Raw genomic sequence first — 25,516 nt, 5'->3', positions numbered from 1 at the left:
ATCCAATCCGGCCAATTACCGTCCCATCAGTCTACTCTCAACCATCAGCAAAGCGATGGAAGGTGTCGTCGACAGTACTATCAAGCGGCACTTACTCACCAATAACCCACTCACCGATGCTCAGTTTGGGTTCCGCCAGGACCACTCGGCTCCAGACCTCATTACAGCCTTGGTCCAAACATGGACAAAAGAGCTGAATTCCAGAGGTGAGGTGAGAGTGACTGCCCTTGACATCAAGGCAGCATTTGACTGAGTGTGGCACCAAGGAGCCCTAGTAAAATTGAAGTCAATGGGAATCAGGGGGAAAACTCTCCAGTGGCTGGAGTCATACCTAGCACAAAGGAAGATGGTAGTGGTTGTTGGAGGCCAATCATCTCAGCCCCAGGACATTGCTGTAGGAGTTCCTCAGGGCAGTGTCCAAGGCCCAACCATCTTCAGCTGCTTCATCAATGACCTTCCCTCCATCATAAGGTCAGAAATGGGGATGTTTGCGGATGATTGCACAGTGTTCAGTGCCATTCGCAACCCCTCAGATAATGAAGCAGTCCGTGCCCGCATGCAGCAAGACCCGGACAACATCCAGGCTTGGGCTGATAAGTGGCAAGTAACATTTGCGCCAGACAAGTGCCAGGCAATGACCATCTCCTACAAAAGAGAGTCTAACCACCTCCCCTTGACATTCAACAGCATTACCATCACCGAATCCCCCACCATCAACATCCTGGGGGTCACCATTGACCAGAAACTTAACTGGACCAGCCACATAAATATTGTGGCTGCAAGAACAGGTCAGAGGCTGGGTATTCTGTGGCGAGTGACTCACCCCCTGACTCCCCAAAGCCTTTCCACCAGTCATGAGTGTGATGGAATACTCTCCACTTGCCTGGATGAGTGCAGCTCCAACAACACTCAAGAAGCTCAACACCATCCAGGACAAAGCAGCCCGCTTGATTGGCACCCCATCCACCACCCTAAACATTCACTCCCTTCACCAACGGCACACTGTGGCTGCAGTGTGTACAATCCACAGGACGCCAAGGCTTCTTCGACAGCACCTCCCAAACCCGCGACCTCTACAACCTAGAAGGACAAGGGCAGCAGGCACATGGGAACAACACCACTTGCATGTTGCCCTCCAGATCACACACCATCCCGACTTGGAAATATATCGTCGTTCCTTCATCGTCACTGGGTCAAAATCCTGGAACTCCCTACCTAACAGCACTGTGGGAGAGAACCTTCACCACACGGACTGCAGCGGTTCATGAAGGCAGCTCACCACCACCTTCTCAAGGACAATAAATGCCGACCTCGCCAGCGACGCCCACATCCCACGAACGAATAAAAAAAAATTGTTCTTAGGATGTGGGTGACACTTGGAAAGTGGTGTTTATTGTCCAGCACTAGTTGCCTCGAGGGCATTAAGATTCAATCACTTTGTGTGGGACTGGAGTGACATTTAGGGCAGACCAGGTGGAGTTGGCATGTTCCCTCAAGAAGGACATTAAGGAACCAGTTGGTATTTATGACAACAATCCAGCAGCTTTCATACCAGTCCACAAATTACCAGGTTTAAAAAAAATAGTTTCACAACTTGCTATGATGGGAGTTAAACACATCAGCCCAGAAATTCTCTGGCGCTAAACAGGCACAAGGATCGTCCCCTGCCCACCCGTTTATGGGCATGACCATAACCATTAGGCTAATGTGCTCATAAGTTTGAGCGTTGTCCTAGTTATAAGGACGTTATTAAGATTTCACCACCAGCTTTGATTTCTTCTTCCTCAGTTCCGAAAACCAAAACAATTTTGAAACAGCCAAGTACTTTCTACTTCAGTGACCATTTCCCATTTGATGATGTTCCAGGTAAAGGAATCTTTTTTCAGCGAATAATAACCTGTACCAGCATTTAGAGGGTGAGAGTTTTGATTAGTGCAGCAAGGAGTATCAGAAGATCGTTATTCTGACATCAAACAAAGCTAACTGCATTTTGGCGGAGGTTTGTATTTGTTGAATGTACTTGCGATGCTGTGGCTGAATCCCACCCAGAGCATCACAAGTGCAGTAACTAACCTGCACTTGGAGTACAGTTGGCTTTACTTAAGGCTAGAATAATGATGATCTAGTAATCTTCATCGCACTAATTCAATTTCTCACCTTACAAATGCAGGTATATATTAAGTTTAGCTGCAAAAGGATTCCTTTACGTAGGAGATCATTATCATAGGATGTTCAATTACTAAGGGTATTTGAAAAAGAAAATCTTGGTAGAAGATTCTGAGACATGATAAAATTCCCATTTCCAAGGAAAATTTGCAATCCTGGATTTCTGATGGCTCTGTCCATCAGGATAGAAAATATTGGAGGATGAGTCGCTAATTCTCACTCTTGGACAACTCCTGTGACCAGCTATAAAGTGACATCTCTTTCAGTCAAGGATAGTTCTTGATGTAGAGACTATATATACTCTTGTGAAAATGTTGGATAAGTTATTTGACTTCCTGAATGGCAGACTATTTGTGAATTTCTTGCAGAAAAAATTCAATGAAGAAATGGCTTTCATAGTGTAGCTGTTCGTTTCTAGTTTTTTAGTAATTGCTCAGGAGTTTGCAAAGGACACTTTAATCATTTGCTTGTAATAACATCTGCAAGAATAATAGCTTCTTTCTATGTATTTTTATATATTAGTGTTTGTTCCCATGATATTGTAGTTATACAGACAGGCTTTAGAAGAAACCTCACTATAACGACTGGGTCCCTTAGAGTTTCTGTGGTTTTAATTTGCATATAAGTAGGATTTGGAAAGTATACCACTGTAAGAATAGAACATGTACAATTGTTGTATTTATCTGGAGCAATTATAAAATGTTCCTAAGTTTTTTTGTTTACATTTTAATTAATGAGAGTAAGGTTTCCTCCTCTCCTTTGTCCCAATTTTTTTAAAAATGTCTTCTCGAATGAATGGCACTTAACACTGAGAAATATGTCTCAGTAAATGGACTGTTTTATGTTTTTGGTTCTTTTCTACCCTTCTTTCTTTAGATTATTTCAGCTATCATATCTTAGATTACTCTTATGAGCAAGTCCCAATTCCCCAGACCTTTGAGAGTATCTATCCTAGTTTTGAAATTGAAAGTTTACAATAACATGTCTAGGATACCGAAACAGAAAACCTTGTCTGTTAATTATTGTTCGCTGCTGAACTCATCCTGTCACTTCATAAGATCGTCTTCATCTTTAATTGATGAATAAAGCATCTGCGTTGAGACTTCCTTTTAAATTTAAAATGATTAAACAAATTTATTTAGCCCAATTTGAAAAAGCAAATAAGTAAGTCATATAATACAGATGTATGTTTACAATAGAAATCTTACTACCTAACTCCGAGTGGAAAAATAACCCTTTGTAAATAATTATTAGTACTCATTATTTTTCTTAAATTTGTTGTCCCTGTGGGAATTCTTTCTAATCTAAACTATATGTTGGAAGTTTCAAAATGATCAGTTCTTTCTGAGATTTTCAATTGATTCTCCGATTTAAGCAGAATATCACTTTTTATAGCCAAGAACTGAAATTGACCACTCAAATTTAAAAGGGAATTATCATTCATGTCTGGTTCAGCCTCAGCCAGTGGTCAGGGAGGGGAATGGAATTGGTGGCTCGTGAACAGACTTTGTGGTGGGGCTGATGACAGTGGCTTCGGTCTTCCCAATATTTAATTAGAGGAAATTTCTGCTCATCCAATGCTGGATGCCGGACAAGCAGCGTGACAAATCAGATGCAGTGGAGGATTGAGAGATGTGGTGGTGAGGTAGAGCTGGGTGTTGTCAGTGTGCATATGGGCTCTGACGCTGTGTTTTCGGATGATGTCATAAAGGGACAGCATTCATTTAATGTGATTTAAGATCATGTAAAATTAAATCTAAAAAAAAATGGTGGACATGTGTCTGAGAATATTTTCAGATCAAGTGTTCCTTTTAATCCTGAAAGGAAATTGCAGTTATGCAAAAGCACAGTTTATGTTAAATGTTGCACTGAAACCGTTGCTACTATCACCTAATTGTATTTCTGGAATCTTTTGTATTAGACACTAGGGGCTCAATTTTCCCGGGAAATTGCGGGTGCTTTGGGGGTGGGGTGGTGCTCCGAAAATCAGGGAAATCAGGTTCGGAACCCGGCTCCAACCTGCAGACTTCTGGGTTCCCCACTGACGCGCGCACCTCCCGAATGCGGAAGTCCCACCAGCAATTAAAGCCGGCGGGATGATACTTTACACAGTTGTTGAACTACTTAATTTACTCCACTTTGAGGTATGGGTGCGATTTTGAAGCATCCTCAGCGTGTTTCCCGTGGTGTGGGAAACACTCCATGTTGCAACAGACGTGTTTCAGCCAGCAACCAGTGAGATATTCAAATGCTTATTTGGGGAGAAAAGGTCACTTATTGCAGCAGGGCACTCAGTTCTTTCAGACAAAGTTTTGGCTGAAAAAACTTACTTTCCATTCAAAATTCTTTTGTTCAAACATATTTAACTACTTTGAGGACCCCCTCAAACTCACACTGTCGGGATGGGGGCGCCATGGCTGCATTCACCACTACATCCGAGGATGAGAAACATCACCAGCCTCACCAGGCACGGTGTCCACCTCCGCCACTTGGAGCTCCACAACACAGTGCTGCGCTGCAGGCACCTGCACAATAGCACTGAGGGCAACACCAGAGAGAGCGACGTTGGAGGAAGCACTACCCTCGCCACAGGGTCTACAGACTGAGGCTCAGCTTCCTGGACCTCTCTGAGGAGCAGTGCATACGGTGGCTCAGAATTAGTTGTCAGGTATTCACAGACATCTGCAGCCTCCTTTATGTCAAGCTGCTCCCGGCTGTGCCGAGCAGCATCTCCTTACCTGTCGCTGTCAAAATCACCACTGGCCTCAACTTCTTCGCCTCCGGATCATTCCAGGGTGCCACAGGGGACATCGCCGGGGTCTCTCAGTCATCTGCACACAAGTGCATTAGGCAGGTCACCGACTGCTTGTTTCGCATGGCCTCGCAGTACTTCAACTTCCCCATGGACGACCTCAGCTAGACAGAGAGGGCAGTGGGATTCCACTTTGTGGCTGGCTTCCCATGGGTGCAGGGTGCAATCGATTGCACCCATATAGCAATACAAGCACCTCCACACGAGCCAGGACTGTTCATCAACAGGAAGGGATATCACTCCATCAACACTCAGCTCGTTTGTGACCACCGCAAAAGATTCCTTCATGTGTGCGCCAGATACCCTGGCAGTTGTCACGATTCCTTCATCCTCCGGGAGTCCAACAGCCCACCCCACTTCCACGCACCGAACACCCTTAAGCTGGCTCCTCAGGGACAAGGGATACCCCCTGCACACGTGGCTCATGACACCTCTGAGGAACCCCATCAGCAAGCAACAGTGTCGATATAACGACAGCCACATCGCCACCAGTTCTACAATTGAGCATGCTGTAGGGCTGCTCAAGATGCGATTTAGGTGCCTTGATTGTTCTGGGGGAGCGCTTCAATACGCGCTGGACAGAGTGGGACGCATTAAATTAATGTGTTGTGCCCTGCACAACATGGCACAACAGAGAGGGGTGCCGCTTGAGGAGGCCCCATCCACATCTGTCACCCACGTGGAGGAGGAGGAGGCAGAGGAGGAGGAGCAGGAGGAACCCATGGGCAGAGGTAGTGGCAGGTTGCTCTTATTCATGCCCTGACCGTTATATGCTTTGGGCCTACACCCTCTGGGTTTTGGAGGCCGTGAGGGCTCTCCAAAAACTGCTCCATATGCACCTGTGCAGGGGCAGACTCGGCCACCTGGAGAGGATGCAGCATTGCGGGTACTGGTTGAGAGGGGGGCAATGGTTGAGATGGGGAGCACTTTGAGTGGCGTCCCCACTTCCATGTCCCCTTTCGCCATCATCCCTCCCCTGAGCCAGGCCTACATCACTCCTACCACTCTACTGGACAACAGTTTGGAGGACACGTGTGAAGCCTTGGAAGGCCAGTGCTAGTGTATCTGCCTGCCCGTTTAAGGCGGCAGAATGTTGTTCACTGTGAGTCCGAACGGCCGTTGTCAGGGCCTGAATGGACTCATTCGTGAGCCATGCTTGAAGCTCAATGGAGGCTAGCCTTCTCTCCATTGCAGACATTCCTGCACCTTACCCGCGACAGTATCTCAGAGAGTTGCTCACGTCGCTGTGACACTATCTCAGAGAGTTGCTCACGTCCCTGTGACACTATCTCAGAGATTCCCTCCCATAGCTGTGTCACCATTCTACTCATGCAGGAGTTGGACTCTTCCATCCTCTGCGCTATTGTGGAGAATGGGCGTGGCACCTGTTCCAGCACCTCGCAAGTGTGCTGCTGTCCCTCGATCATTCTCCTTTTATAGGATGGCCCCCAGGGTTCAGCATCTGAGTGCAGCTGAGCAGAGTCTGGAGAGGAGTGCTCCCACAGACGCGGACTCTCCGCAGCTGCCCTACCACCAGTGTCTACTCGTGCTCACATGTGTGTCGTGACTCACCAGGTGCCAACCCAACTAACTGAGGAGTAGGACCTACTGAGGTGTGAATATCTACGCTGGTGAATGGCTCGCTAAGATGTGATGGTGTACCCTCAGAGGCCGGCAGGTCCTCTGAGGAATTGCCCTCTGCCTTCACAGCGGTCGCTGAAGGCCCTGTAAGAGAACAGAAGGCAATATTAAGTATCATCACAGATGTCTCATGTTGCGATGAGTATATTGAGGTGCTGAAGATGCCAAGGCATGTTAACATCAATTCATATTGTGTGCGCTGAATGTTAAAGTTATGTCACCAGACGTTTGTCGGGTGCCAGTCTTGGCGTCCCCAACGGACAGGCACTCGAGGGTTTGGCTGAGGTCCAGCGCCTCCTGCTCCGCGTCTGTGAGGACGACGATTTGTTGCGGTCCCCCTCCGGTCCTCACCCTCTCCCGTGCATTCTGAGCTCTCTTCTATAAGGGGAGAATGTACAAACGCATGAGTGTGAGTGATGGTGATGTGGCCAACCGATGAATGCATTGATTTGGGTGTGGCTGACCGTGAAAGAGATGCATCAGAGGGTGAGTACAAGACAGAACCATGACACTGTATGAGGATTGGGTTGAGTGGTAGTGGTGGGGTGACTAATGGGGAGGTGAGGAAGTGCTGAGGAGGTGTAGATAAGTTGAGGATGAGCCTTAAGTGGGTGTGAGGAGTGATGTGATAGATTAGTGCTGGCAGTGCAGAATGAGTTGGGGGGTGGGGGTGGCGATGTGGAAGATGGAATGTAGGAGAATCAATAAGTGTACTCACTTTGGCTGACCCAGTTAAGTCATTGAAGCACTACCTGCACTGGATCCAGGTGCGGGATATGTTGCTGCTGCTGGTGACCTCCTCTGCGACCTCGAGCCAGGCCTTCTTGGCGGAAGAGGCTGGCCGCTTGCTCCTGTCCGCCGAGTAACACACATACCTCCTCCTCCTCACCCCATCCAGATGCACCTGGAGTGAGGCATCGTTGAATCTTGGAGCAGCCTTGTCCCTGTGCAGCTCCATTGTGGTGTGTTTGCTCCAGGAACAGCCATTGGAGGGCTGCCCCTTTAAATAGAACTCCTCCACCTGTGAACCTGTGATGTGGGTGCGCAGTCCGCCCGCTGCGCAGCTTTCGGATGGCAAATCCAGAAGCCATGTTAAGTGGCACCAATTGACTCGCGATCGCATGGAAACGGACATTTTTTATTGGGCGGGCTACCCACACGCCCAATCACCCCTCCCCCCCCACTGCCATTCCGCCTCCACTCTAATATCGGGGCCTAGGTTTGCAGTTGTTGCTGTTTGCATTTGCCAGTGAAGCATTTGCCAGCAACTAATGAGATCTGAATGTAGACTTAACTGAAAATTAATTGAAACATCTTGAGCCAATCGGGGTGTTGGACACAGTTAATTATGTAATTCTAATGCCACTTTATAGATTAATCTGTTTTGGTCAATAAGATTTAAATTCAGGGAATGGATTTGAGATGTATATAGTTGGTAAGAAAGCAAAGCATGAAATTATTTCTGGTGATTTTACATTCTTGCTTACTGATATTTTATTTATTTTAATCACCAAGTATGACACAAACCAAGTATGCACTTTTCAGTAAATTAAGTATTTTTAAAGGGAAGCCCTATGAGACATATAGGTTAGTTTCAGGAGCAGTAGATTAAAATTAAGGCTGCAAGACAATGTTATTCTAGAAGCTAAAAAATGTACTGCATACAATGCATATAATGCAACTCACCCCTCTCCCACTGTGGTTAGGCTGGATGCAACATTGGGATGATATGAAATGGCTACCAGTCCTCGGCAAAATTATGACCAATGCAGCACCACCACAGTTGCTAGTTTTAAGCTAGAAATACAAGGAATGCTACCAACTGAACCCAAACAATCCAAAAGGTGTACATAGAATCCCACTAGTGCAGTTTCATACATCATCTCTGCTTGTGGGCTTCTCTCCCTGTCAGTGTCATTGTCACACACGTGCAAGCCGCATGCCATTATCTAGATAAGCGGCCTGGTCAACAGCTCCTCGCTCTTTACTGATGCTTCTTTAGAATTTTTCCTCGTTAAACTTGCTGCAGCCAGCAGCTTGCTTCAAGGCTCGTCTGTACTTCTGCTGCTGACCACTAGTAGAGCACAGTATGGTTTCACTCTTTCCTGTTCCACTTCCTCCCCCACTTCCTCAGTGTATCTTCACCCTTATGACCTGATGGCAGTCAAATACTGAATGTGCAAAGTTGTAGATGAGCACCAATGTCCTCCCTTTCTGCATGTAGCATGTTACTGCATCAGTGCTTGTCCCCTTGGGTAGAGGATTCTTTTGCTTCCTTTTAAAAATATTTACTTAATGCAATTAGATTAAGCAATTGCAAAACTTAAACTATTTTCATAACTGCTCACACATCACCTGGTCACTTCCTTTTCCACTGACCAAATTGATTAAAATAAATGTGGCGTGGATGTTCAAGATGGTGAAATGAAGGCTCTTGAGTTGTGCATCTTGCTGGCACCGTTTTGCAAGTGCAGTAATTGGAACATTGCTTAGCAAAACTGAAAATTTGCTTGTGTCTGACTAGTCACCCAGCCACCGATTTAAACCCTGGTTATTGTATGTATGTCCTTACTGCTCTGCATCACCTCATAACCATGGAAAGAAACAGCATGCAAACTTAAACCAAGTTTTGGTGTGTTTTGTGGCACAACTCCAAAACTTTTTTTTCCCCGTCGAAACAATGCACTTCCAAGTAAGGTTTAATGAAATTGTGGTTAAGTGGAAATTATATTGCTCTCATTCTCAAAACATGTTGTATTACTCATCCCTAGTTAGTCTACAAAGTTCAGTCAAATTGTATATGCTGCACCAGCTTTTTTAACTCCAGTGGCATTACCTTTATGGCATTTAATACCAACTGTAGATTATTCCAAGTCAGCAGTTTGTTCTCACACTTGTGTAATACAAACCCATTTGAATGTAACCCACACTATGCCTCCTTTTGAGATGATTTATAGCAGATCAGCTGGAAATCAACGTTCCCCATACATTCCCTGAAAAGAGCCAGTTTCAGATTGCTTTACCATTAGGTTTATCATAAACAAAGTGGTATGATTGGTTTTATCTGGTGTAGAGAGGCCCATTTATCTTGATTCTGAATTTGAAATTGATGCTGAGTTTGTAAAGGACCCGTGTATTTGTCACAGACCTATATTCTCTTTCCTATACTTCATAGCTGGAGACTGAGAGGAACAGTGCTGGATCTGTAGACCAAAAATTTACAACAGCAAGTCAGATCCAGTTAGGGCAGAGGAAGCACGTGAATGAGTAGAATCCCATTTATGTTTAAAGAGCTGATGATGACTAAGCAAAAAGCAAAAATCTGCAGATGCTGGAAATCTGAAACAAAAACAGAAAAAGTTGGAAACATTCAACAGGTCAGGCAACATCTATGGAGAGAACAGAGGAATTAACGTTTCAGTTGTGAACCCTTCGTCAAAGTGTTAACTCTACCTTTCTCTCGACAGATGCTGCATGACCTGATGAGTGGTTCCAGCATTTTCTGAGGTGAATAAGGTTGCTTCAGTTGCCTCAGTGGTAAATCTTATGAAGTCCTTTATATTTAATGGGTCACTCCAGAAATATTCACCAATAGCTAGCAAACCATCATATTGGAATAACAACTTGCACTTATACAGCACTTTTAACATAGAAAAATGCCCCACACTGCTTCACAGAAATGTAAGAAAAAATAGATGCCGATTCAATGAAGGAAAGATTAGGAGGGGCAACCAAAAGTTTGATCAATTGGTGGGTTTTCAGCAGGGTCTTGAAGGAGGAGAGGGAGGTGGACAGGGGGAGGAGTTTAGTGAGGGAATTTTAGAGTATGGGGCTGAAAGCATGGCTGCCAGTGGTGGTATGAAAGGAAGGAGGGGATGCAAGAATAAAGAAGGTTACAGTATTAAGGAGGGGCGAGGCCATGAAGAGACTCAAACATAAGGATGAGAATTTTAAATTTGAGGCATTGGGGGATTGGGAGTCATTATAGGTCAGCGAGGATGGGTGTGATGGATGAGCAGCACTTAATGAAGAATAGGATATGGGCAGTAGAGTTTTGGATGAGTTGAGGTTTAAGGAGGGTGCAGGATGGGAGGCAGGCCAGGAGAACATTGGAGTAATGGAGTTTGGAGGTGATAGAGGCAAAGATTAGGGTTTCAGTAGCAGATGGAGTACAGCACGTGAGTGCAAAAGACAAGGCTGAAGCGTTTGCAACCATCTTCAGCCAGAAGTGCCGAGTAGATGATCCATCTCGGCCTCGTCTCGATATCCCCACCATCACAGAAGCCAGTCTTTAGCCAATTCGATTCACTCCACGTGATATCAAGAAACGGCTGAGTGCACTGGACACAACAAAGGCTATGGGCCCCGACAACATCCCGGCTGTAGCGCTAAAGCCTTGTGCTCCAGAATTAGCTGCGCCTCTAGCCAAACTGTTCCAGTACAGCTACAACACTGGCATCTACCTGACAATGTGGAAAATTGCCCAGTTATGTCCTGCCCACAAAAAACAGGACAAATCCAATCTGGCCAATTACCGCCCCATCAGTCCACTCTCAATCATCAACAAAGTGATGGAAGGTGTCATCGACAGTGCTATCAAGCGGCATTTACTCACCAGTAACCTGCTCATCGGTGCTCAGTTTGGGTTCCGCCAGGACCACTCGGCTCCAGACCTCAATACAGCCGTGGTTCAAACATGGACAAAAGAGCTGAATTCCAGAGGTGAGGTGAGAGTGACTGCCCTTGACATTAAGGCAGCATTTGACCGAGAATGGAACCAAGGAGCCTTGGTAAAATTGAAGTCAATGGGAATCAGGGGGAAAGTTCTCCAGTGGCTGGAGTCATACCTAGCACAAAGGAAGATGGTAGTGGTTGTTGGAGGCCAATCATCTCAGCCCCAGGACATTGCTGCAGGAATTCCTCAGGGAAGTGTCCTAGGCCAAACCATCTTCAGCTGCTTCATCAATAACCTTCCCTCCATCATAAGGTCAGAAATGGGGATGTTTGCTGATGATTGCACAGTGTTCAGTTCCATTCGCAACCCCTGAGATAATGAAGCAGTCCATGCCCGCATGCAGCAATTCCTGGACAACATCCAGGCTTGGGCTGATAAGTGGCAAGTAACATTCACACCAGACAAGTGCCAGGCATAGACCATCTCCAACAAGAGAGAGTGTCTAACCACCTTCCCATGACATTCAACGGCATTACCATCGCTGAATCCCCCACCATCAACATCCTGGGGGTCACCATTGACCAGAAACTTAACTGGACCAGCCACATAAATACTGTGGCTACAAGAGCAGGTCAGAGGCTGGGTATTCTGTGGCGAGTGACTCACCTCCTGACTCCCCAAAGCCTTTCCCCTATCTACAAGGCACAAGTCAGGAGTGTGATGGAATACTCTGCGCTTGCCTGGATGAGTGCAGCTCCAACAACACTCAAGAAGCTCGACACCATCCAGGGCAAAGCAGCCCGCTTGATTGGCACTCCATCCACCACCCTAAACATTCACTCCCTTCACCACCGGCGCACTGTGGCTGCAGTGTGTATCATCCACAGGATGCACTGCAGCAACTCGACGAAGCTTCTTCGACAGCTTTTGTATTCTATGCCTCAATTTATAAAGCCAATTTATATGCTTTTTTAACCGCTTTCTCAACCTGTCCTGCCACCTTCAAAGATTTGTGCACATATACCCCTCAGGTCTCTTTGTTCCTGCACTTCCTTTAGAATTATACCATTTAGTTTATATTGCCTCTCTTCGTTCTTCCTGCCAAAATGTATCACTTCCCACTTCTCTGCATTAAATTTCATCTGCCATGTGTCCGCACCATTCCACCACCCTATCTATGTCCACCTGAAGTCTATTGAAGTCTATTGTTGTATATAATTTACTAACAATTGTTAGAAGAAACCTGTATAGTAAATATCATTTGATGTAAAATGCATATTTTGAAAATTACATAGCACAGTTGTTGCTCAAAAGGTCAAAAGCTAAAATACAGTGGACAGAAAGTCAGTTAGAATTGTTTCGTTTAGGAGGTTACACTTGTAAACCACATTTGGTACAGCAGTAATTATGTTCAACAAGTAAAACTACCTAAATGGTAAAGATTTGTTTTTGCATCTAGTAGAATCATTGCACTCAAGCCACATCCTGCACATATTTGTTTTTTTATTCAAGTTGTTAGTTGAGGTAATATTGCAGTCCATACAGGATACAGTAATTTTGTCTCTGCAGAATTCCAAAGAATAACAACTGTTAACCTTATTTGAGGTTCTATTTTGCTTTACCTTTGAGAAACACCAATTCAGATGAGTTGCAGGGATGACCATCTGGCCTGGAACGTTAATGTGACATCCTGAATTGGCTGAAAAATTATATAATGAGTCAGAAGTGCTGTGCTCAGGTCTCATCTGAGGGATGTAAATTAAATGCTACTGAAGCAGCTTTCCATACATTGGATCACAGGGCATAATTTCAGTTGGGAGTCTCCTCTAAAGCTGCATAAACACAGTGTTGCCAAGGTCAATAGACCATCAAATGGGTGACTTCCTAGATGTAAAAACTGGAAACAGTGAAAGACATTACTGTAACATTTTGTAAATGAGCAGATGGCTTTTCACTTATGTTGGATAAGAGGGAAAGAATTTAGTAACAAGAAAAACCCACTTGGTCTATCTAGTCCATTTTTTAATGTTGATCAGAAGTTAGACACACATTTCTCAACTATTTTCCTATTCCATTCTGTTTTAAAATTCCAGTCAGTGCAAGTTCTGAAATGCATTTTCTGTACTATTCAGATTTTGCCTTAAGCCAGCAGTTCCTTGAACAAAAAACTTACTCAACATAGATAAACAAGCCCATCTTTATTGCATTTACCGTAAGAGAGAATACTTACATGTAGATAAATGATTCCAATTAATCTTCTGAGAATTTTTTAAAAGAAGCTTCTTAGTAGATTACAAGTTCAGTTTGGATTAAGAAGACCCTTCAACCCATTTAATTTCATCATTCCAGTCTACCAAGAAATTTCTTTAAAAGAAACTCAGAAATTAATTAAAATGTATTTATCTACTTGTAAGTCTTCTCTCGTGGTAAATGCAATACAGATGGGCTCATTTATCTATGTTGGGTAACTCTACTGTCTCCCCATTACAGCAGTTTGTTCTCTGAGTTTCAACTGCTATTCCTAGCAATCAGTTCCAATTTTTATCATCCTCTATGCAAATAAATGCTTCCTGGCATCTGTCCTAAACTTGACCGTCACAACCTTGAACCTGTGCCCCTTTGTCCTGCTTTTCTGGGCTATCTATGTATTGGTCCAGGTTTACTTCCTTTATCTCATTAAGTATCTCTATAAAATCCCCTCTGAAGTGTCTCTTTTCAAGGTTGAAGATGTTACTGCCTGAAAGGGTGGTGGAAGCAGATTCGGTCGTAGCTTTCAAAAAGGAATTGGATAAATACTTGAAGGGAAAAAGTTTGCAGGGCTACGGGGGAATGGGAGGAACTGGATTGCTCTTACAAAGAGCTGGCACGGACTTGATGGGCCGAATGGCCTCCTTCTGTGCTGTAACCATTCTATGATTCTATGTAGTTATCCTAGCTAACGCCATAGATCAGCCTCATTGCTCTTTCCTGCAGCACTTCTGGAGCCTTATGTCATCAATGGTGTTGCCTGACCAGAACATTGTACATTTTCATTCTGATTTCTTGACATTCAAACTGAATTGATCCATTCTTTTAGCTTTGTTTATTGCTGCCTTACACTGTTCGGACATGTTGAGCGCCAAATCAACCAACATCACTAAGCCTGTTTCAATTCTGCTTTTGGTATATTCTATCCCAAATGTGGAGTACACACTGCTCCTATTTTTACTTATGGTTTATATACAGTACCTTCCATTTGTCTGTGTTGAATTTCATTTGCTGCAGATTAGCCCAGGTAAAATGTCAAGCTCTTGGTTTCTCTGAGATCACAGCTTCACTTCAGTGGCATCTTCAAATGTAACTATATTGCAGTAGGATTCTGTTTAAGAACTAGGTAGGATGCCAGATCTCTGAGACACATCCACGATACTTTTCCACATTTAAATCTAAGTCCTCTTTATGATTACCCTTTACTTCCTTCTTTTAGGCAGCTACTATTTCACATCCTTGTCTTACCTCTAATACCTACTGACCTTTGTTTGTAAAGGAGTCTCTTGTGAAAATTTATAAGAGGCCTTTTGGAAGTCTAGGTACACTAAGTCATTTGGCTTTCCCCTGTCAATTTGGCATGTCACCTCCTCAAAAACCACATTGACATTAGTTGGGATAGATCTACCCTTTCTGAAGTCATGTTGGCTGTCATTTATTAGGTTATTCTCATACAGATATTCTTCCATTCTACTTTTGATTATTAATTCTATTAGTCTTCCAGTAACTAAGGTTAAGCTAATGGATAGAATCATAAAATCTTACAGCACAGAAGGAGACCATTCAGCCCATCGTGCCAGTGCACGCTCTTTGAAAGAACTATGCAATTAGTCCCACTTCCCTGCTCTTTCCCTGTAGTCCTGCAAACTGTTTGCTTTCAAGTATATATCCAATACCCTTTTGAAAGTTACTATTAAATCTGCTTTCACTAACCTTTCAGCTGAGCATTCCAGATCATAATAACCCGCTGCATTAATTTTTTTCCCTCATCTCCCCTTTTGTTCTTTTGTCAATTATCTTAAATCTGTTCTCTGGTTACCGGCCCACCCGCCAGTGGAAACAATTTCTCCTTATTTATTCTATCAAAACCTTTCATAATTTTGAACACCTCGATTAAATCTCCCCTTAACCTTCTCTGCTCGAAGGAGAACAATTCCAGCTTCTCTAGTTTCTCCACATGACTGATCTGTTGCTGCCAGGCATGATTCTGTTAGCATTTTTGAATATGGAAATTACATTTGCTTATTGCCTTCTTCTGTATGCTGTACATCCAGTACAAGAAATGTCCTCACATAAATGTTTATATGTTTCTGCCACTATTTTAAGTACAGAACTTGTATTATATATTCTCTTTTCCTTTAAATAAATAATTAAAGATCTCCCGATCTATTCTAGTAGCACTTGGATCTGAGCCCAAAATTTCCCTATTTGTCTGTATATGTATTTTTTCCACTGCTTTTATATCCTATTTTCTATTTTAAGAAGAGAGAACTGCAGCAGCTAAACAGGCTAAATTTCCTGCTAGCAATATGCAGAAGCTATGTTACCAGCAGCAGTAATCAATAGGGCATCTGATTTTTGCTGTCTCTGGCTCGAGGTATGGAGCTAATGCCAAAATGGGTTCATTTGTGTCCCAGTGAGGGCAGGATTTTTGGAACTATTAATGGAGAAAAATATCCTCGATGAAGATATTAGTTAACCTATCAAATTAGTAGTGGAATAGATTGGCAAGCTCTGGTTCCGATTTGAATTTGCATTTGGAAACTGCTCCTTCCCTGATCCCCACCGGTAACTTGATAAAGAAACAATTTGTCCCAGATGTCCTTGCCAGTGGAAGTTGAGAGTGAGGGTGGTAGTACTGCTTGTAACTATTGTTTATACCAGTCAACAAGTAATAAACTAATTCAACTCCCATATAGTATGACTAATTGTTATGTCTGCATCCATTGTGGGAATCTGTAACATGACTGCAGGCTGATTGTCAAAGCGGTGGGAGGGCATACTGCAAATCTGTTACTCTTAATTGATATTCCCACTTCCTTTCTGTGGTGGTGGTGATGAGATGAGAAGAAACCTGCTTAAGAAAATATAAATTTCATGGGTAAATACAGGCACGATTGTAGCCTCTAGTCTAATTATGATTAGGACTGGACACAGTAGCATGGTGAATAGTAAGATTTAATTTTTTTTTAATTAAAAGAAGTTACCATCTATCACTCCAGAATTTATCTCTGTTGAGGAAATGGTTGGTGCAGTGTAGTTTGAGTGAAGTTTACTGGGTGGATATTTACATATTTGTTTATTGCTCACAAACCACACATAGCTGATTAGTTGCCAGCAAGGTGGGTGGTAAATCAGCTACTTACCTACCATGCAGGAAATTGCATGCACTGAAATCAGTCTCAAAAGTGGTAGCAATGGACATATTTCATTCTATTGTGAAGATATGGTAACTCTGTGAAGTACAAGCATATTTTTGCAGTACTTTGTATGTTTTACCTGTGGGAAACGGAAGCTCCATCATAAAACTTTGATGGTGACAATTGACAGTGGTTAAAATATCTGACACCACTTCAGCTCTTTGGCCTAACCTCTGATATGTTGCATTTCCTTTGTAGCTTTCAGAACATAGCAAAAGCTGTGCTCTCTCTTGATTAAATTTGTGATGTTTTCACTTTAGAGCTAGATGGGTGGTTATAGAGTGTCTCTCCACCCCTTGGCCTTGAAAAGGAAAAATAATTGTAGCCTTGTTTTTCTGAGACCATAATTTTAGCCATTGTGATCAAACTCTTAACATCCATATAATTAAAGTCTTGCCTCGAGCATGAGTCTGTCGTATCATGCCTATCAAAGGCATCGTACCTGAAAGTGTCACCTCAGAGTCATTACACCTCATATAAGTGTCACATTTCAGGGCATCACACTGTAAAACATCACAAGCCAAATGACAAAAATTGTGATCGGCTGAAATGAGATAAATGAAATGAAATAAATATCTAATTGACTACCTGAATAAATCAAAAGCAGTTCAATTTGATTGGTAAGTAGCAGTGAGAAATAAAGATCAGCCATGATATTATTGAATGGCGGAACAGGCTCGAGGGGCCGTATCGCCTACTCCTGCCCTATTTCTTATGTTAATAAACAGCAGAAAATTGAGCAATCAAATTGTTATTTTTTTCAAAGCTATCAATCTTGAATTAGCAATGGTGCAATATTTCATATTGAATAAATTATGCAGCCACTTTTTTTCCTTCCTGCTGAGGCTGCAATTGCTTTCTGGCCTTTGATCATCTTATTGCAGCCACATTAAGACTTTTCTACAGCTGCTATTTCTATTGCTGCTGTTGCTTTGGCCATATTCTGAGCACTTCCTGCAACTATTTTATGCCTCATCTGTGGCCACGGCCACTTTTTGACCCCCTTGCTACGCCATGGCCAATTTCATCTCCTCTATTTGCTTTCTGGCCTTCTGATCGTGCTACCACGCTGCTCCAGCGAAACTACTTCCTAACCCCTACGCTCAGCCGTGCTCTCCCCGGTGCTGTCAAATTATACAACGTCCAGTGCTGCTGGACCCTGGCCTTCCCCACAACCTCTGGTGCTACCAAGCTCAGACACCTCCCAATAGTGCTACTGTTATGTTTTGGATTTCTTAAACCTTCTTGTCCTAGATTAGTTCAGCTCTTGAATCTTACATCACTCTCATGGGTTAGATTGAAATTTGACTGTCATTGGCTGTTTTAAATCAAGTACCTTGAATTCATAGACCATCAAACTACACTTTTATGGGGCTTCCTATCTTCAAAGCCCAACAGTCTTACTCTTCTGTCCCTGACTTCTGCTAAAAGGACCTCCGGGCAAGACCCATAAGCCTGAAGTGAAGGAAGGCAATTGGATGATGGTTGTAAGGAGTATGGTAAGGATTGTCGGACTGTTGGTAAATGGGGAATGGGAGGGCTGATTTAGTTGAAACACTCTTCGATGAGCTTGTCTCTGAGAGCTTGGGCAGATAGGGGCTCTGGTAGCCGCTGCCACTTCCTCTTCCTCCTTCTTGTTGCTGCCCGGGTGGTAGTAAAGGCTGGTCCCTCATGATGGTGCAGACAACAACAAATCTGGATACCTGCTCAGGGGTGTACTGCAAAGCTCCTCCAAAACGGTCCAGGTAGCAGAATCATGCTTGAGCATGCCGATATTTGCTCAGTGATGTTCCTTGTGGCAACGTGCCTGTCATTGTGGGTATGCGCTGCAGCTGTGTGCAGGCTCCTGACTGCAGTTATGAGCCATGTCCGGAGTGGATATCCCTTGTCACCCAATAGCCGGCCTGTAACTTAGTGGATTGGTTGGAATAAAGCTGGCATAGAGGACTGTCACAGGATGAAAGAGTTATGACTGCTGTCGGGATATATTATATTCAATCTATGTTTTGCTTACTACTACTGTAGTTACTACTACTGTAGTTACTACTACACCGTTAGAAACCAGTAGTCTTTAACCTTCACTGAGGGTGAAAAATAAAGAATTTTATTTTGGTGAGTTGTATTGCTCGATGTTAACAAGGGATTAATGAATGTTGCAGCTGCCAGTAGTGAAATGTGGCAATACTCGCATATTCTGAAGGTGATACTGTAAGTTTTTATGCCCTATTAATTGAATACAGAACAGCTGCTTTTCAATAAAAAATTATAGGTTTTGAAACCAAGATCTGCAAGGATTGTAGCTCTTAAAGTAATTAGTATCAGTAGAGAAAAAGTACTTGAGAAACAAATGGGACTAAAAGCTGATAAATCCCCTGGACCTGATGGCCTACATCCGAGGGTTCTAAAAGAGGTGGGTGCAGAGATGGTGGATGCATTGGTTATGATCTTTCAAAATTCTCTAGATTCTGGAACGATCCCAGTGGATTGGAAGGTAGCAAATGTAACCCTGCTATTCAAGAAAGGAGGGAGAGAGAAAACAGGGACCTACAGGCCAGTTAGCTTGTCAGGAAAATGCTGGAATCCATTATTAAGGAAATGATAAAAGGGTACATAGAAAATCATATGATTAGGCAGAGTCAGCATGGTTTTATGAAAGAGAAATCATGTTTGACAAATTTATTAGAGTTTTTTGAGGATGTAACTAGCAGGGTAGATAAAGGAGAACCAGTGGATGTAGTATATTTAGCTTTTCAAAAGGCATTTGACAAGGTGCCACATAAAAGGTTGTTACACATGGTAAGGGCTCATGGGGTTGGGGGTAATATATTAGCATGGATAGAGGATTGGTTAAATAGAGACTAGGGATAAGCGGGTCATTTTCAGGCTGTAACTAGTGGGGTGCCGCAAGGATTGGTGCTTGGGCCTCAGCCATTTACAATCGATAATAATGACTTAGATAAATGGACTGAGTGTAATGTATCCAAATTTGTTGACGATACAAAGCTAGGTGGGAAAGTAAGCTGTGAGGAGGACACAGAGTCTGCAAATGGATATAGACAGGTGAATGGGCAAGAAGGTGGCAGATAGAGTATAATGTGGGGAAATGTGAGGTTATTCACTTTGGTAGGAAGAATAGAAAAGCAGAATATTTTTTAAATGGTGAGAAACTACTAAATGTTGGTGTTCAAAGAGTCTTGGATGTCCTCGTACAAGAAACACAAAAAGTTAGTATGCAGGTACAGCAGGCAATTAGGGAAGCAAATGGCATGTTGGCCTTTAATGCAAGCGGCTTGGAGTACAAGCGTAAGGAAGTCTTACTACAATTGTACAGGGCTTTGGTGAGACCTCACCTGGAGTACTGTGTACAGTTTTGGTCTCCTTATCTAAGGAAGGATATACTTGCCTTAGAGGCGGTGCAACAAAGGTTCACTAGATTAATTCCTGGGATGAGAGGGTTGTCCTATGAAGAGAGGTTGAGTAGAATGGGCCTATACTTTCTGGTGTTTGGAAGAATGAGAGGTAATCTCATTGAAACATATAAAATTATGAGGGGACTTGACAGGGTAGATGCTGAGAGGTTGTTTTCCTTGGCTAGAGAGTGTAGAACTAGGGGGCATAATCGCAGGATACGGGGTCGGCCATTCAAGATTGAGATGAGGAGGAATTTCTTCACGCAGAGGTTGTAAATATTTGGAATTCTCTACCCCAGAGGGCTGTGGATGCTGAGTCATTGAATATATTCAAGGCTGAGATGGATAGATTTTTGGACTCTAGGGGAATCAAGGGATATGAAGATCAGGCAGGAAAGTGGAGTTGAGGCCAAAGATCAGCCATGATCTGATTGAATGGCGGAGCAGGCTCGAGTGGCCATATAGCCTAATCCTGCTCCTATTTCTTATGTTCTTATGATTGCTTGACATGATTGCTCTACTGCTTCAAATATCAGCCACTGAGACAGAGCTGGTCATCGTGAAACATTTGGTAACTTCCAATTCTTGCAGTATGGTGAGGGAAAGAGGTACTAATATGGTTGGTAACTTGTTTCGATACTGGCAGTGTTTTTGAAAGATGAAATCTATCTTTGCAATGCTGAAGGAGAACCTCACACATTTACTGTTTCATCAAACAGAAACTGGGAATGAAAGGGAAGGGAAAGTAAATGGCCAGTAAATGTGGTATTCAGGTAAAGGTTCTAAAAACAACACAGCCTAGTAACACCAATGAAACTCAGTGCTCATTGGAACTAGACACTAATTATGATTGTCATTATAGTTGCAGGGTGAACACAGAAACTAAATGTTGCAAGGTGTCACCCTGGGCTTAGTCTCTCTTCTGAAACAGAATATTATGGGTTCATCTCCACTCCAAGACTTGAATAGATAATCTAGGCTGACACTTGAGTGCAGAATTGAGGATGTATTGCATTGTTGGAGGTGCGATCTTTCAGATGAATGTTAAACTGAGGCCCCATGTACCTGCTCAGATGGATGTAAAAGATCCTGTGGCACTATTTGAAGAAGAGCAGGGGAGTTCTCCCAGTGTCCTAGCCAGTATTTATCCCTCAACCAACACCACCAAAAACAAATTAACCGGTCATTTATCTCATTGCTGTGTGCAAATTAGCTGCCACAGTTGCCTACAAAACAACAGTTACTACACTTCAAAAGTAATTCATTGGCTGTGAAGCACTTTGGGACGTCCTGAGCATGTGTAAGGTGCTATATAAATGCAATTTTTTCCTTTTGATATGATGATGTGGATAGTCAGTTGTTACATGACAAGTTTACAGTGCAGTGTCCCCTGTTCCTTGACTCTTTAAGGACCTGAGTTATAACACCTCTCACTTTTAAACAGCAGTGCAACTTATCTTAATAAATGTTGATGAAAAACAAGGGATTCAGCTCTCTAACTGTAAGACAAAAATGCATTTGCTGTTAACAGTAAACACCAGGCTTGACAGTCAAGTCAATAACTACCTATGTGTCCTTCCTGTTGGCCATTCACAGAACTGCATGGAGAGTGGTCACAGAGTGGCTTACTGCCCAGATTTTTCTATTGTACCATTTCCAGGAGACTGTGTAGTGCTGAAGAGGGTAAATGATTTAGTGCGACCTCCAACAACATCCCACAAATTTCTACACTTTACAAATGGAGTGTGATTTGCTGCCTAAGTACCACATTTTTGTACAAAAAGTCTCTGGGGCAGTAAAAATTCCGTTTTTTAAGTGAATCTGAATGATGATAAATCACTTGCTCCACTGGTGAGCAGTTTCTGCATGGACATAGAGGAGAGGTTAGAATTGAGTATGTAAAATCTAGTGTATGAAATTGTATTGATATCAGATACACGCATGATGCTCTTAGATTAAATGAGTGGTACAAATAGATATCATGCAGTGTCAATCTTGTATTTTCTTCAGTTTTAATTGTAATAAATAAACACTAGGATGTCAAATCAGTGTAAAAAATCTTGCATACAAAGACAGACTGTAACAATAGACCTTTTATCCAGCATGCAATATGCACACAACAAGCAAGTATTTGACAGCTGACACTAATGAAACATGAGATTTCTAAAACCCCTACAGGACACGCTGCATCAGGAAATGATGATGTGGCGATGCCGGTGATGGACTGGGGTTGACAATTGTAAACAATTTTACAACACCAAGTTATAGTCCAGCAATTTTATTTTAAATTCACAAGCTTTCGGAGGCTACCTCCTTCCTCAGGTGAACGATGTGGAAAATCTAGTGTATGAAATTGTATTGATATCAGATACACGCATGATGTATTCCACATCGTTCACCTGAGGAAGGAGGTAGCCTCCGAAAGCTTGTGAATTTAAAATAAAATTGCTGGACTATAACTTGGTGTTGTAAAATTGTTTACAATGCATCAGGAAAGGCTGAGGTTTGAAGTACTCTTGTTTATGGTTTTGCCTGAAGATTCTGCCTCCTTGCAGAATTGCTGCAGGCTGGAGACTTGCTTAGGTTAGCTTGAGGTATTAACATTTCAGTTTTATTGGTTAAGTTCATTACCCCCGTTGTCTCCGTACATTTAGGTACTGAAATAGTCCTAAATAACAATTTTCCAAGATTATATAAGAATAGGACATTTTTCAACTTTTGAGATCTAAAAGTTTAGCTGCAACAGCAGTACATAGCAATGCACAGTGTAGATAGCAGGCAAATGTATTTTTTGCTTAAAATAAGAACAAAGTTTTCTTATTTCTTACAGTAACTCAGTAGGACATAAATCCCACATTCATAATGTGAACATAGAAATAAATAAACCATGGGGTAGATTTTGCCCCCTGAGCAGACTTTGGCCGGCTGGCTGGTGGTATATACCAGTCAAGCTAGCCTGTAGTCCCGGCATGAAGCCTGGTCCATTTTGAGGACTAGGCCCCATTAGCATCAAGCCGGCAGGCTATGACTGAAGATCGAGCGCCCCAGGGCAGCCCGCCATCTCTGGGCGGCCGCAATATTGGGCAGCCTGGCAGGCATCCAGGCCGCCAGAGGTTGGTAAGAAAGGGTGTCCAGATCTCTAGAGGGGGAGTCTGAGTGGCAGCAGTCCAGGCTGGTTTTGTGGAGCCTGGAGGAGCAGGCAGTAGTGGCAATGGGACGGTTGATCATTGCCCACCATTTTCAGGGTGCAACTGTCCTGTTTCTGCTGGCTGGGAGGCCTGAAAATTCAGCCACATGAGTTGATGCTTTTGTTTATACATTAGGCTTACAATGAAACATACAAATTAAATTAGTTTGTAATACATGTTCAAAAATCATTTTGTCAGTAGTATCTAAATAAGTGGTGGATTGAATTGAATACCATTCCTATCCTGGTTTGACTTATTTAGCTTTGCAACTTCTCCTAAATTTTTCCTGGGACGTTTTCAAAAATATTTTAAATTCTTATGTGGCTCTATGACTGGTGAAACTTTATGTTGTTATGATTCTTTTTGATTTTTTTTAATAATAAAAGTAATGTACACCTGACATTGTCTGTGTCTTGCTTTATCACAAGTTTACAAATTATACAAATTAAACATTTAAAAGTTTTTAGATTAAAAGTATACAGTTCCTTTCCCTTATTTTGGAACTACTCTTTCCCCTTTTGATTATATATAGTATAGTTTTATTTGTTCTACTTCACCCTACAGTATGAATTGTATTAAAGCCCACTTTGTATCAAGACATTTGAAGAGTATAGGTGGCACTGTATACCTGGGGTATGTGGATGATACTGCTTATGGAGTTATTGAATACCAAGTTTATTCTATTGGGATAATTTTTCCAGTATGTGTTGGCAGTGGGAAATCTTACTGCTGGCCGCACATTTGGAAAATTGCAGGTGCACTCTAATAATTTTCCGATATGTGCCCATGGTGAGCAAAGTTCCTTACCACCAGCACTCAGAAAATTCCCTTTTATGATTGAAGGACTGCATAAGACAAAAAGTGAGTTAAACAGATTCCTTCACTTATTAATTAACCATTAATGCTTTTGGGGTATTTTACTCTTTTACCCTTGATTTTTCTTGAGTTCAGTGACATCAACCACTTCTGTAGTTGAGTCTTCTCTCCTTAAGTCCCAGAGAGTGATGCAGATATCCAGGTAAATTTGTAACATGCCCAGGGATCAAATAGCGATCCTTCTTCACTTTGTTTCAGCTTACTGGTTGTAACATTTGCCCTCACATTATCGCAATTCGTGAACAATAGCAATGAGAAAGCATAGATTTTACAGTAATTTAACTATCTCCTTAAGTAAATAGAAAATAACAAGTAGCTGTGACTGCTGCATTAAATTGTGTATTCATACCTGGCAATTCTTTTCCTTTTCTCATCATCCGTGGAAACTATCTGGTCTGACTGTCACTCTCCAAACTCCAAAGGTTTCCGCACTTTGAACCAGCCAAACTCTGAAATATTTTTCAGAAATCAAACAAATCAAACACACATCGAATAAATCCCACAGATTTTTGCATTTGAATTGAATGACTTGGGCTCTCCTGGCTGAGACAAAACAACTAACATCTGTATCAAAGTAAATTAAGGCATGTTTTTCAGTGAGTGAAACTGGGTTTTAAACCCATGTGTACTGTGACAATAAAAGAAGCTAATACCATGATATATATAAATAGGACAAAGGTGCTTTATGTTTTTCACATCAGCGTCATGATCAGCAACTTCTAATGCAGTATTATATTTGTATGATGCATATGTTCTAGTTTCATGTTTATTTTTATTAAAAGAAATATTTTTGACAGTGAAGGTTTGGTATTTTTCTTGCAAGGGGGAGGGAAGCACTAAGAGGCAGTGATGTAACTGTTCTATGCTTGGGGACACTGAGAACCAATGCTTGATCATTTGTTACACTCACAGCTATATAGGTGAATATGCTTTGTGGCCACAGAAAGTTCAGTTATAGTTGGTAGCCATAAATTGTTTTGGTCTTAGCTGATGCTCCTAAGTACTGACAGTAAGTAGACTGCTGTTTGAATATCTTTTTTGAATGCCAGTGCCTTGGTTTTGCTATCCCACGTGCATAGAATAATCTCCATTTCCCATGTATGTGAGATAACAACTATTTATCATGTGGTTCTGTTGCCCATATATGCCATGTAAATTGATTTTGGCGTTGAAGCTTTTTGAGTTCTCAAAGATTCAAAGAACAGGGGAGACTGCGAGTGCCACTAATGCCACCAGATTGCCTTGACTCCTGTATAGATTTGTATTTCTCACAGGCAGTTGCAGTAATGGATGCAGCAGAG

The 25,516-nt window shown here is 42.5% G+C and overlaps 1 protein-coding gene across 1 annotated transcript in view; it reads left to right on the top strand.

Annotated features, from left to right (window-relative positions):
• The window catches only part of LOC137327967 (uncharacterized), a 247,551-nt gene that overhangs the window by 7,107 nt on the left and 214,928 nt on the right, over positions 1 to 25,516 (top strand). The gene's annotated exons all lie outside the window — the stretch shown is intronic.

Source organism: Heptranchias perlo, chromosome 12 (genome assembly GCF_035084215.1).
Source record: "Heptranchias perlo isolate sHepPer1 chromosome 12, sHepPer1.hap1, whole genome shotgun sequence".
Taxonomy (NCBI): Eukaryota; Metazoa; Chordata; class Chondrichthyes; order Hexanchiformes; family Hexanchidae; genus Heptranchias; species Heptranchias perlo.
Note: the sequence above shows the minus strand (reverse complement) of the source record. Positions and strands in the feature narration are given on the sequence as shown.